A 12214-nucleotide genomic window follows, 5' to 3' on the forward strand; every position below is an offset into this window, starting at 1 on the left:
TCTAACGTTTGTGCCTCTTTCAATAGGATGATTAAAGAGTTTAAAGCCCCTGTTGTGCTGCCCAGTTCCCTGCAGAGAGAAAAGAAGTCTCCTGGCAGCCTCAAGCTGTTTTTAAACGAGACAAATGCTGGGGTGCCTGTCTGCCAGAGCCCCCAGCCTGCACACCGAGTCCCTTTTTAGCACGCTTCTCCATGCAGCTATATCTGGCTCCAGTTTTTTGCTCTGGGAACGTGACCTCATCGTTGTTTTTGTATTTCCAGTGATTCAGCCCTGTCCGGGGCAGGGAGGAGTCATTCCTGGTGCAGGCTGATGGGTGTTTGTGCGTAGCTGGAATTCCAGAGCAGTGCAACCCCAGCCCTTCCGCTGCCTTGACAGCTCAGCTGAGGCTGGTGCATTGCATTCCTGCCTGGCAGATGGCCTGGATGCAGCTGGTAGAGGGACCAAAGGTCCTGCTGTTGCAGGTAATGGGGGTCCCTGCCTTTGCAGCATACCTGCCGTGCTGAGGGTGACGAAAACTGCAGGCAGCAGTTGTATGCCTGGGGAAGCCACAAGGAGTCTCCGCTTTATGGGTGGAAAAGGAGCCTCGCAGAATGCTCGGTACTGTTCACAGGCTGACAGCATCCAGTAATGAAGTTAACTTTATAACATCTGCAGCAGCTTGGTAAGTGTCATGTTCCTTATTTCACAGCGGGGGAAACAGCGAAACTGAGGGAGCGAAAAGGGATGTGGTCTGCTGGAAGTTTTATGCAGCTGAGCTGGAAAAGCAAACTCCCATGAAGGGCTGCTGACTGTGCCCATCCTCTCCTGTAATGTCTGGATTCTTCCAGCAAATGATGAACATGAGCAGTGGGTCAGACTGAGGTGGGACAGTGCTTGTAAGAAAGAGCAGCTCCCAAACTGAGATGAGCGCAGGCTGTACAGATTGCTAAACCCCATTTTCTCTGGGTATCACTTTCATCCATCTCTCCAGGTGTGATCAGAAAGCACAGGGGAGAGCTTATAGACAGGGCTCCACAGCCAGGGTCAATGCCGTGCTTCTAGGAGGCTGTCACAGGGCTGTCACTTGTGCTTTGACAGGATTACTGTCGCTGCAGACGTGGTGAGCCTTATTGCTGCCTTGATCTAAGCACTCTCTACTGCCTCGTTTGAGCCGTGGGACGTTGTGAATGGTTTCCAGACCCTTTGGGATCATCTGCTGGTTAGCCATTCCCTGGCTGAGACCAGTTTGGCTGCAGAAGCAACTTAGAAGTTGCTTCACCCCTCAGGTAGGTATCACTAGGACATATATACCTATTACTTTGATGTCCGTGTACTTCCCTGATAGGTAGGTTTTTAACAGCACTCACTGATGCAATTGGCCTAAGTCAACTGTTTTCAAACCCCTGAGGCTTGGCAGTACATCTTTCAAAGGAGCACACACATACACACCACACACACACCCCCCAAGCTTCTACAGAACAGACATCAGTTGCTTCGTAGCCGCATGAAGTCCTTGTTCTTTGTCACTGATTGTACCCACAAGTCCCTGGTGTGAGCTTTATGCCTGTCTGGCACCACGCTTACTGAAAATAGGCTATGCCTGCTGTGGTATGCATCCTGGAACAGCTCCTTCTCAGTCTCTGCTGAGGTCTTTCAGTTCTCGTTTAACAGGCAGTGGCTGAAACCTGTGAAACGACTCTACTGCTGGCTCCAGTTGTGGGCACAAATGGAGTCAATGTCCCCAAACCCTTTGACACATTGGTGCTTTGCCAAGATAGTTCCCTACCCCCTATCTTCATTATTTGGTGTAAATGCAGTTGTGATACAGCTTCTAAATTATCCTTAAATGGCAGGGAAAGAAGAATCCTAGGGAAAGAAGGAGGTGCCAAAGACAGAGAACTGGAGAGAAAAGGTAAGTCCCAAGAATGTGGAGCCCCCAAGCATGGGTAGAGGGCCTGAACAATGAGAATGGTCTCCTGCTTCTGTGTCACACGTATTCTCAGATGGAGCAATGCTGTGATCAGCCTTTCTCTCAGGGATGATGGGCTGCTTAGCATTATGTGCCGCAGCTGGGCAGGGCTGTGGCTGTCCCAGGTGGGGCGAAGGATGGAGAATACATAGGTCTGCATTATTGCTACCATGTGCTGTGTATGGAGGGTGCAAAGCTGGGGTGTCTCCCATCACTAGTGGCCACTTCACCCGATGGCTTCCCCTTGCAGCCCTGCAACCCCCCTGCCTGCACGGGCAGGCCATGGAGCACAGCCCCATCACGCTCGCTTCTTTCTGAGCGTGCTGTAAATGGCTCGCTGTAACACGAGCTGCATTTCTGCCATAGTCCTCTCCACACTGCATCTGTATTTACACACTGGGGCTCTCATCAGTAATCTGGCCCTTGCATTGCCCGCAGCCCTGTCTTTCCCCCCCGACCACAAGCACGGTGAGTGGGACCAGCACCCTGGCACTGCCGTACCCGAGGACAGGCAGGTGACTGGCAGCAGGAGGGAACCCGCAGCCAGCTCCTGTTTGGAAGAAGTGCCTTGTCATGTTGCCTGCCTCCTGCCATCCTGCAGCAGCGGTGGAGCTGCCTGCAGAGGCTCCCCGCAGCACGGCTCGCTGATCCCTGAGCCGGCACGGGGACAAGCGGGTTTTGCTTTGGATTATCGCCGGCTCTGCATGCTGTATTCTTCCTGCGGCTCTCAGGCTATTGCTGCGGCACCCGGCTTCCAGCTGCAGTGAGCTGAGCCCACCGTCAGGGGAGATTGTATCTGGCAAGGTAGGAGATGATCCCTTCCATTTGTTCTGCTAAAAGTAATGTGGCCAGCCCTGCCCCTGCCTAGAAAGCATGTTCCAATGAGTGGTGTGCATGTGGTTTTGTTCTGCATTGTTCTGTAGCTCTGGGGAACAGTCAGTGTGCTGTGCGGGCTGTAGCCGCTATTACATGGGAAGAAAATGCGTATACCCTTTTTCTTTTTACCTACACATCCGAAAACAAAACTCTGGCTCCCTTTCTACCCCAGGATGCTGTGTGCTGAGGGCTCCAGAGCCTGTTTGTCTCAGCTCTCATTCAGCATCCTGTGCATGTTCTCCAGGTCACATCACCTGCTTCATCAGCCTTCATGTCTTCAGAAGACAAGAAACTAGACAGCAGTCTGAATGTGTCTTGGGCTAAAATAGGAGGGAGAAGAAGCTCAAGCAAGACAAAAATCAAGGAAGCTCAACAGGCATGGAAATGGCTTTAGAGAATTATTTTTATCCCAGGAGATTAGACAGGGGAAGAGCTTCCTTTCCATGGATAGTCTCAAAATGGTGTTTGTTTTTCCTCCTCCCGTCCCTTAGGGCAAGCTGTTCTCATATGTAAAGGCCTGAAGCTGCTGTTGTCCCTAGGGATGAAGGACAGTCAGTCTTGTTGGTCTGGTGGTTTCTTTCCAGCAAACCTCACCTTCCCCTGTCACTGCACACCTTTACTGGGGCTGTGTAGGGAAAAGAGGTGATGACCAAGAAACCCTACCTCTTGCTGCAATAGCCAAGGATAGATAAAACAGGAGGGCAGCAGCATTTTCTTCTGACTCGGCAGGTGTTTAGGCAAAACTGTTCCTTTTTTAGCCCACAGCAGCTGGGATGTGCCTGCCCCTTTACACACAGCCATCATAGAATCATAGAATAGCTAGGGTTGGAAAGGACCTTAAGATCATTCAGTTCCAGTCCCCTGCCATGGGCAGGGACACCTCACACTAAACCATGACACCCAAGGCTCTGTTCAACCTGGCCTCGAACACTGCCAGGGATGAGCATTCACAACCTCCCTGCCCAGCCCATTCCAGTGCCTCACCACCCTTACAGTAAAGAACTTCCTCCTTATATCTAATCTAAATTTCCCCTGTTTAAGTTTGAACCTGTTCTATCACCCCCAAGCTTGCTGTACTTGGGCTTCCCTGCTGTGTGGACAAGAGTGCCTTAAACAGCACAGATGAGGATACCTGGCCTTTTACAGGTGATGGTTCACTTGTGAAGACTAGCCCAAACAACAAACCATGTTTAGGGACCCCTGTATATTCCTAGTTGCTAAGCTGCAAGGAGGGAAGGGGGTCCTCTAGCTTTCCCTCTAAGCATATCCTACTGTGCTGCCAGTGGGTGTATAAATAGTGCCCACAGTATACTATTTTGGTGGCAAGCTCTTCCCAGGATTCATCCAAAGAGTTATGTGAGCAAGTGTTAAAAATATCACCAAGCCCTGCCCAAATGCTGGCGTCGTTTCAGCCAAAGTGTTGGGAATCTTCCATAGAAAGCAGACTTGGACCCTTGGGAGGGGGCAGCAGGAGGGGACCCAGCAGAGCTCCCCATGTTTTCCTCTTCTTGCTGCCCTGCTGACCACAGAGGACACTGACCCTCAGGTTCAGCAGATGTGCTGGTCACCAAGAGGATGTGATGACTTTCACTTCTGGTTAGGTTATTTGCTACTGAGCTTTCCTGAGTGTTATCACTTGTCTAATGACAGATACAGGAAATCCCAGGAGGGGCTAACCTGAGCTTTAATCCAGCCTCTGCCAGCTCCATGCTGGTGGTCAGAGCTACCTGCTTTGCTGAAAAGTCTTGGGCTATAGCAATGGCACATTTGGGGGTTCTGGCCCTGTGTTAGGTTTATCCCAAGGGCTGGTAGCCGGAGATTATTTGTTGTTGAAGGCATATTAAATCTGTATGTTGAATTAACAAGTATAGCTCTAGATGTTTCTTGTTATCCATATAAACACAAAAGTTATTCCAGAATTCTGCCTTTTTCATGTTGTGGTCAGTGCCTGTAGCTGAAAACCAGATCACACCATTTGAGGAGCTGGAAGCTGCAGTTTGTTTCCCTCAGGCTGGGTTTTGCCTGTTGTTGGCCAAGCCCTGTGCTAAGTATGCAATTCAGCTACTCTCATGGTGCTGCAGCATCAGCCCCTGCTGTGTGCTGGAAAACAGCAGATTCTACTGGAAAGCACAGACCCCATTGAGTCCTTGTGTTCACTGTATGGAGCCCAGAGCTCACAGAAATGCTTCTTGGAGAGTTCAAGGTCAAAAAACCTCATCTGAAGACTGAGATGCTCCTTCCTGCAGATAGATGATGTGGCTCCACTTTTGCCTGGCCTAACATGGGATGTAAAAGTTAACCCCTACAGGAGTGGAGTGCCCATTGCTGTTAATACATGGAGCATTGCACATGGATGAAAATGAAAACAGATGAGATTTCTCCTGGTTACAAACCCAGGGACAGTGCTTACTCTTACCTATTTGCCCTGAATGGAAAGCAGAAGTGTCGTGGACATTGAAGACCTCACTTCTCTTTCAGATGCTGGGGTTCAGGACTACAGCTCTATAGCTCCTTGGCCTCCACATTTGCATCCCCAAGTACAGCTGTGCTAGTTTCTGGCTTTGTAGAAAAGAGCCAGATGCTTCTGCAATCTCAGAGTACTTTACTTTCAGAGCACTGGATTTATTTTAGGCTGATACAGAAAGTTGCTGTGAAAGCAGCAGGCATGCAGAAATTGCTAGAAAGGTCACAAGTGCTGTTTGTCACTTCATGCTTCACCTCCTCTGATACGGGATTACTAATTCTGCCAGATGTTCCCAGGGGTGGAGAGCAAGTCCCATTAGAACACCATGACCAAGGGTTTTCTCCAGCCATTGCACAGAGAATGAGAGTAGTTGCTCGTCTTCTGACTTGGACAATTGTATCTCACATGCTCAGACCTTCTCCACATCCCAGCTTTTTGCTGTGTGTCAAGATGCACGCGTTGGTTTTGGAGTGCTTTCTTGAGTGTGTACTGAAAGCACAGATTTCAGAGTTGTCCTGAGATGGAAATATGTCATGGAGATGGAAAACATGTTTCTGTTTTTCCAGGAATATGCTCTGGGCAATCAGTCCTTCATCAGAGGCTTCCTGTTCCTCTGTTCCTCTGACATGTCCAGGCAACAAAGGAGCTCTGAGTCATCATCATTGCTGCTTACTATTAGGCCTGAGCAAATGCTCTGTGTATCATAAACCACAGAGCTCCTGAGGGCTCTTTAAGGGCTCTTTCCACCCTTGCATATTCTCGTTCCCCTGACTGAAATGTGTTTGGAGTGTATAGAGGCACATGACCTTGTTGTTGTCTTTAAGTACCTCTTTGCTGGATGTTTCTCAGTAACCTTCTGTGCGGCGCCATAGCCCCACAGAATGGTTCCCAGCAGTTCCTCAAGTGCTGAGATGTTTCTATGGGGAACCCATGAAGAGCTGTGCCCAGCCCTTTCATCTGCTCCACACAAGGCTGGGCCCTGTTTCAGTCTGTTCAAATCAGTCTAAGCTTGGTGTGTTTGTCAGGCATCTCCAGTGACCTGTTTTGCCTTCCTGGCCTTCCTCATCACTGGTGCCTGGACATTGCCTCTGCCAGCTTTTCTTTTCTGTTTTAAAGGTCATGGCAGGATTTTCTCCTGCACATGGATCCACTTTATCCCTGTAGCATTTATTTCACTGTTGGTCTATCTCCAGTCTGAGCAAGACTGTTGCACACAATCAACAGGCATATACTTCCCATCTCTGGCTCTGTGTGCCAGCCTGCATACGGGATGTCTGCCTGTTGTTTGAACATGTCTTTTGGAGGAGGTAGACCTTGTACAGCTGGTTGCCTGGCAGCTAGGTGCTGCAAATTGGGCTCTTCTTGCCAATTAAGCGTACACTGATAAGCACGTCAAGCCAAAAGGTTGTTTAATCATAGGCTGACCTGACATGGAGACCTCAAGTACAGGTAACGGATGGTCCGGGACAGCCTGCTCTGTTAGATGGGAATAGGTTAATAATAACCAGAGACAAACTTAGAAAGGTTCTCAGCTGTGGTCAAGGATCATCTTCAATAAGATCAAATTAATGAGAAAAAGTCTCTTTGCTGCAGTGGATGAAAGGAGGGTGAATCCTCTGGCTGAAAGCTGATGCTAAGCATATTCCATTTAGGAAACAAACCCAAACAAACAACCTGGATTATGCTTTTAGCAGCCAGGTGGATTAGCTATTGGATCACCTGGCACAGGATGCTTTTCCATTCTCAGGCTATCCAGGAGCATGCTTCTGTTTCTTCAGGTATTCTGCCTCACATAATAAACTGCTCTCAGCTTTTAATCCTGCATTAGAGGCTTCCTGCTCCTCTGAGTCAAACAGAAATCATATGAGAATAAAACCCCCAGAAGCCATGTAATTATAGTTCCCTGATCCAGGCATAGTGGACTCGGGCTACACTATTCCTTGTGTTTCTTCATTTCATCTCTCTAGAAGCTCCCAGTGATTAGGACATTATCTCTGCTGCATCCTTCATCTTAGCAGTCTAGTTCCTTCCCTCTGTTGGTGTCTCCTGATGCCACGGCACACTGGGCTGGCCAAAACTCTAAGATGGACATTTGTTTGGTGGCAAAGCCAGAGAAAGAAATAGTTCCCAATTTCTGACACTAAGGGCCTGTGAAAATTAACAGGAATGCCTGCCTCTAGATAAGTATGCAAAGAGCATTTGAGGCAGACGAGACCATGGAAAATATTGAGAAAACCAGTTTTACCTCCTGAGTGCTGTGTTTTATTTGTGGAATAAAGAATGTCTAGTTTTATCTGTTATATATGATGTCTAACCAAGACTTCCCTGGCTGCTCCTCAGGGAGCATATTTCTGTTGTTGAGGATATGGAGTACAGCTTATTACTTGCTCAGGGCAGCAGCCTTTTATACATTTCAGAACTACTTTAATCTACCCTCTAGCTCTCTACAGAGAACTAACCCGCTTGCTTTGCAATTTACTCCTTTCTGGTTTTCCTCACTCTGTTTGAACTCCCACCAGCTTGTCCATGTAGGACATGTCCATGAGGCATGTGCCAGGGCTGGGCAGAGAAGAAGGATTACTCCATGTCTTGCATATGACATGCCTGTTCATACAGGCCTACATACTGTTTGTCTGCTTCAAAGCAAAATGCCATTATTACTCAAGTTCAGCCTGTGATCTGCAGTAACCACAGATCCCTTCTGAATGAGCAGGTCATGCATGATGATTATGGGTGGGGATGTGCAACCTGTGCTGTGTGAGGTGTCATGGTAATGATCATAATTTATGTCAATTTGGTGTTTATGTATAGACTTTATACCTTCAGCTAACAGTACTGGTACTGCAGACAATACAGATGAAAGGTATAAAACAGCTGCTTCATCTGCAAGCCAGCAGACTAGATGAACAAAGGGTGGACGGGGTCTCCAACGATTAGTTACAAGCCTCCATTACAGAGGCTTTTTAGAATGAATTTTCAGCAGTCTTTTTTCTCTTCCCTCTGCAGCTTTTCTATGTGCCTACTGGGATGTGGGTGCTCAGGAGCACAGGCAGTTTCTTGGGTGGCACTGGAGTCCTGTGCCTGCCAATACTGGGCTGTAGAACTGCTGCTAAGTGGGTGTTTTTCGAGTGTGCCTTCAATAGTCTTTTTTAATCAGAGAAGAACAAGCTGTCTAGACATTGCTTTATCTGTCACTGAAACGTAGCTATCTGGAGCCAGGTAGCACTGCAGACCATCACTGTGTGTCGCATTTGGGTGGTAAATGGAAAAACTTGGGGAAAATCAGTACAAACAGTCATAATTAATATCACATGTCTCTAATACATCAGCTGGTGTTATGTGCTGCCTGGGCTTCGTTGCAAAGGTGGGGGTGTTTGAGAGTAGGAAGGTCTGCTGGGAGCCCACTCTGTGGCAAGATGACAGATCTCACTGCTTGACTTCTCCTGTTTCTCTGAGCAGGGATGGCAAGGAAGTACTTTGGCATGGAGAGAGGGGCGAGTGTGGGTTTCAACTTGGAATACAGAGCAGTTTTCATGCTTGCTGTTGCCTTGGAAAACTGGAATATTTATGACTCAGTGCTGAAGCAGGAGGGCAGGAGGCCTTCTCCGTTCTTGGATGTGGCCTCTTCTGTGTCCAACAGTGATGTTTTCCTTCTCCTCTGCTTTCCCCTTTTGTGCTGCATCCCTTCCATTGCAGTCCCTGTGAGCTGAGGCTTGTTTGCTGTGCAGTCAGCCTCACTTTGATTCAGCCCCTGGAGTGGAAATGGAATGTCACTTTGGTGTACATCATGGGAAACATGAGCAGTCACCTTCCTTGAGCAGCGTGTGCTATGTACACAGGAGTATGTGGTTGTGCTTAGCATATAAACCGTGAACCATTTCATGGCTGCAGATTCAGCTCAGCATGGCAGCTTTTCAGCTGCTTAGTTGGAAATACATGGTTTTTATTTGAGGTCAAAATACAAAACAGTGAATACAGAACTGTGGCTGCCAAATCCAGCAGCTCAAATATAGTATGTAATGTGGCAACTCAAGGCTTTCCTTTTGGCACTGGGGAACTAATAAATTATGATGAAAATTATAGTTTAGGTAAGTTGTGCTGTGTAGCATTGATGTCATTTTGGAAGCCAATTCTAATAGAAGTGAAGCCAGTAACACCTTAATACCACTGTTGCCATGGGCTGCTCAGACCAATTGATTGCCACAGAAGGTGTATCTTTTTTGTCATAACACCGTTTCTGCTCCTTTTGCCAAGTCTTTCCTTGGTGAAAGAGTCTGTATTCCCACTCGGCATATCATCAATACCTGTGTGAGTGCTTGAAGAAACAGAGTTGGTCTTAGAGCTGAGCTCTTGCTACAGACACTCTGAAATCTCAGTCTGGATCAGTTATGTCCAGGTCTCTTTAATTTAAGGTTTTCCATACAGCTTCATGAGCTCAGGTTATCAGATTGAAGCTGAGATTTCAGGCATGACTCAGGAGCTGCTCTGTTTCTTTTTTGTCCTGATCTCCCTCTGCCTAAAAATGTTCAGCTATTTCTTTGTGCTCTTGCTTTGGCAGTACCAAGTGTTAGGGCTAAAAGATGGCGCCAGGGTTGTAGGAACACTTGTCCCTTTCCCAGTCTTCTGAGTGATTCACATCTCCTTATTGCCACAGTCTCCTGGTGTAAAATGTTCATAGCAGCACTTTCCTAGAGAAAGAGTACAACCATAATAGAATCCTGGGCTGGAAGGGACTGGAGACAGGCAGGTGGTTGTGGGCTGGGTTTGGTTTTCCCATAGATATCTCACAGTATTGTAGAGGTATGTGGAACTCAGCCCAGCCCTGTTGGGGAGCCTTGCCAGCACTAGCCCTATCTGGTAGTTGTGACTTTTTATGGAGCTTGTGAAAGCCTCTGTTCCTGGGCAGTGAGGCATCAGCCACTAGCAATAGGAAGGATTAGACCTTTGGGTAGAAATTAAGGTAGTGACTGGGATGGAGGAACCACCTTGCTCAGTATGGTTTTGCCAAAATATGTTGCTTACTGGTGGTCGTCTAGGGAAGAGGGGCAGCAGGGCAAACAGGTATCATATCTTAGTAATTTTTTTCCAGGGGATTTGCTAAGTCTATTTATTTTATCCCTTTAGTGAGCTGAAATGGATCCCTCAAGTGCTTGCCCTGCCTCCCCTTGAACCAACATGAGCTTCTTGCATCCATACTACGCTTGAAAACCAAGAAGCAGTAAACAGACTGCAGGAAGATAACAGGAATGTTGAAAGAGGAACTACTGGTGTGAAGGGAAATTGTTGGAGGAGAGTAGTCTCGAAATGGAAGCTATCTGATACATTAGACAGTGCTCTGAGCAGTAAAAAGTAAGATTATACTAGTGATGGTTCCTTAAGACATAAAGCAATGAAGCATCATCAGAGGCAGTTGAGGATTATTCAGCGGGAAGAGCTGAGATGTCCTTAAGGAATAATACAAATGAGAACTGGATAGCTCAAAATTAGGTGGTTGTGTGCATCAGAAGTGGGCAAAAAGTGCAGCTCCAGCTGGGAGCTTACTGGGAAAAGAGAGAGACAGAGAGAAAGCCAGGGTTTATCAGTGCTGCACAGGAAAATTGTAAGCATCCAGTATGATGCAGCCATGAAAAATATAAATGTCATCCAATGTGACACATTGGAAAAAGTATTTATAGCAGAGATGGAGAAATTTTAGCGTATTAAGGCACAGTGAGACCTTGCTTAAAAGGCTGTGTACATTTCCAGTTGCTTTCTGAAGGCTGTATGCAAACTGGGTCAGGTCCAGAGAAAGGATGTGTATGATCAAAGAACTGGAGAGCCTACCTAATATGAAATGATTTAAGAACTCAAATGATATAACTTAAAACACAGGCTGGGTAAACACTGACGTTAAAGCTCATTTTTGGAACATGAGTGAATAGGGGTGAGATGTGCATGGATAAGTTGGAAATTTAGAGAATGTTCTTAAACATCAAAGGAACAAATTTAAGGAATTAATTCTGCTAGAAGGCAGTTAGTAAGCAACAAGACATGACCAACCTGGGGAAAAAAACAGCAGCAACTTCTTCTTTTCAAGCCCTAGTCCTGAAGAAATCAGTACTGCTGTTACGGGCAGCAGGCAGGGCTGACTGGGACAGGATCATCATGGGGGGTTAGTGAATCCTGCTGTTGTGAACATGTTTGCAACCAGCATATTCCCACAGACTACTGTGCTTCTCAGATGCTCTTGAAAGGCTGTTTCAGTGGGGACTAGCTGGTCATCCCTTGCGGAAGTGTGAGGACTGAGAGCTGGCATTGCCGCTATCCCAACATGTACTTTTACCAATCTGCTTGGATTTTTTGGCCCTTCACCCGAAAGCTCCTATATTTGTTCCCACTGAATAGAAAAGTTGTCAAGCACATGTTGGTAACGATCAGCCTGTATTGATCTCTGTGTGTTTGAGAGATGCTGATTGACCTTGAAGGGCAGGGCTTGCAGTGATGGGAAATTATTTTCCTTTCTGAGGATTTTTATAACATTCTCAGTATCTCCTGCTTTGCTGTTGGCCTCTGTGTTCTGGTCCCTCTTGCTCCAGTTTGGTAGAGCCATGCTCTTAGTTCAGCTCTGACCAACAGCCCTCTCTGTGGCACGGCTGAAATGGACTCAGTGGTAATAGGTGGGGTTGCCGTGTCTTGGGGATTCAGATTTCTGCCACGAGCAATGAGTGAGTGAGGTGGGATGGCACTGAGCTATTCCTACCTTGCTCTTGAGTGTTCCAGCATGTGGGAAAGAGTGAAGATGTCCCTCCCTTCTGTGACCATGCTACAAATGGGGTGGTCATGATCAGCCAGAAGCTGTAGCTTAGGCATGTTCATGCTGCAGATAGCAGAAGTAAAGGCACAGATTGTGGCAATGAGCTTGCTGTTTCTCTTTGCTTGAGAGGCAT

General features: G+C 47.3%; 1 protein-coding gene across 2 annotated transcripts in view; it reads left to right on the forward strand.

The window, feature by feature from the left end:
- Positions 1-622: 622 nt before the first annotated feature.
- The window catches only part of RUSC2 (RUN and SH3 domain containing 2), a 52714-nt gene continuing 41122 nt past the window's right edge, over positions 623-12214 (forward strand). Inside the window, exon 1 of one of the 2 annotated variants that reach the window (XM_057431216.1) lies at positions 623-661. The gene's annotated coding sequence lies outside the window, so the exon portion shown is untranslated. Of the gene's footprint in view, positions 662-2438; positions 2753-12214 lie in introns of those variants that run through there. The other variant, XM_057431217.1, reaches the window with a different exon arrangement.

This window comes from Pezoporus wallicus, unplaced genomic scaffold, assembly GCF_028554395.1.
Source record: "Pezoporus wallicus isolate ANWC-B61680 ecotype Strahan unplaced genomic scaffold, APGP_CSIRO_Pwel_v1 contig_12129, whole genome shotgun sequence".
Lineage (NCBI taxonomy): Eukaryota > Metazoa > Chordata > Aves > Psittaciformes > Psittacidae > Pezoporus > Pezoporus wallicus.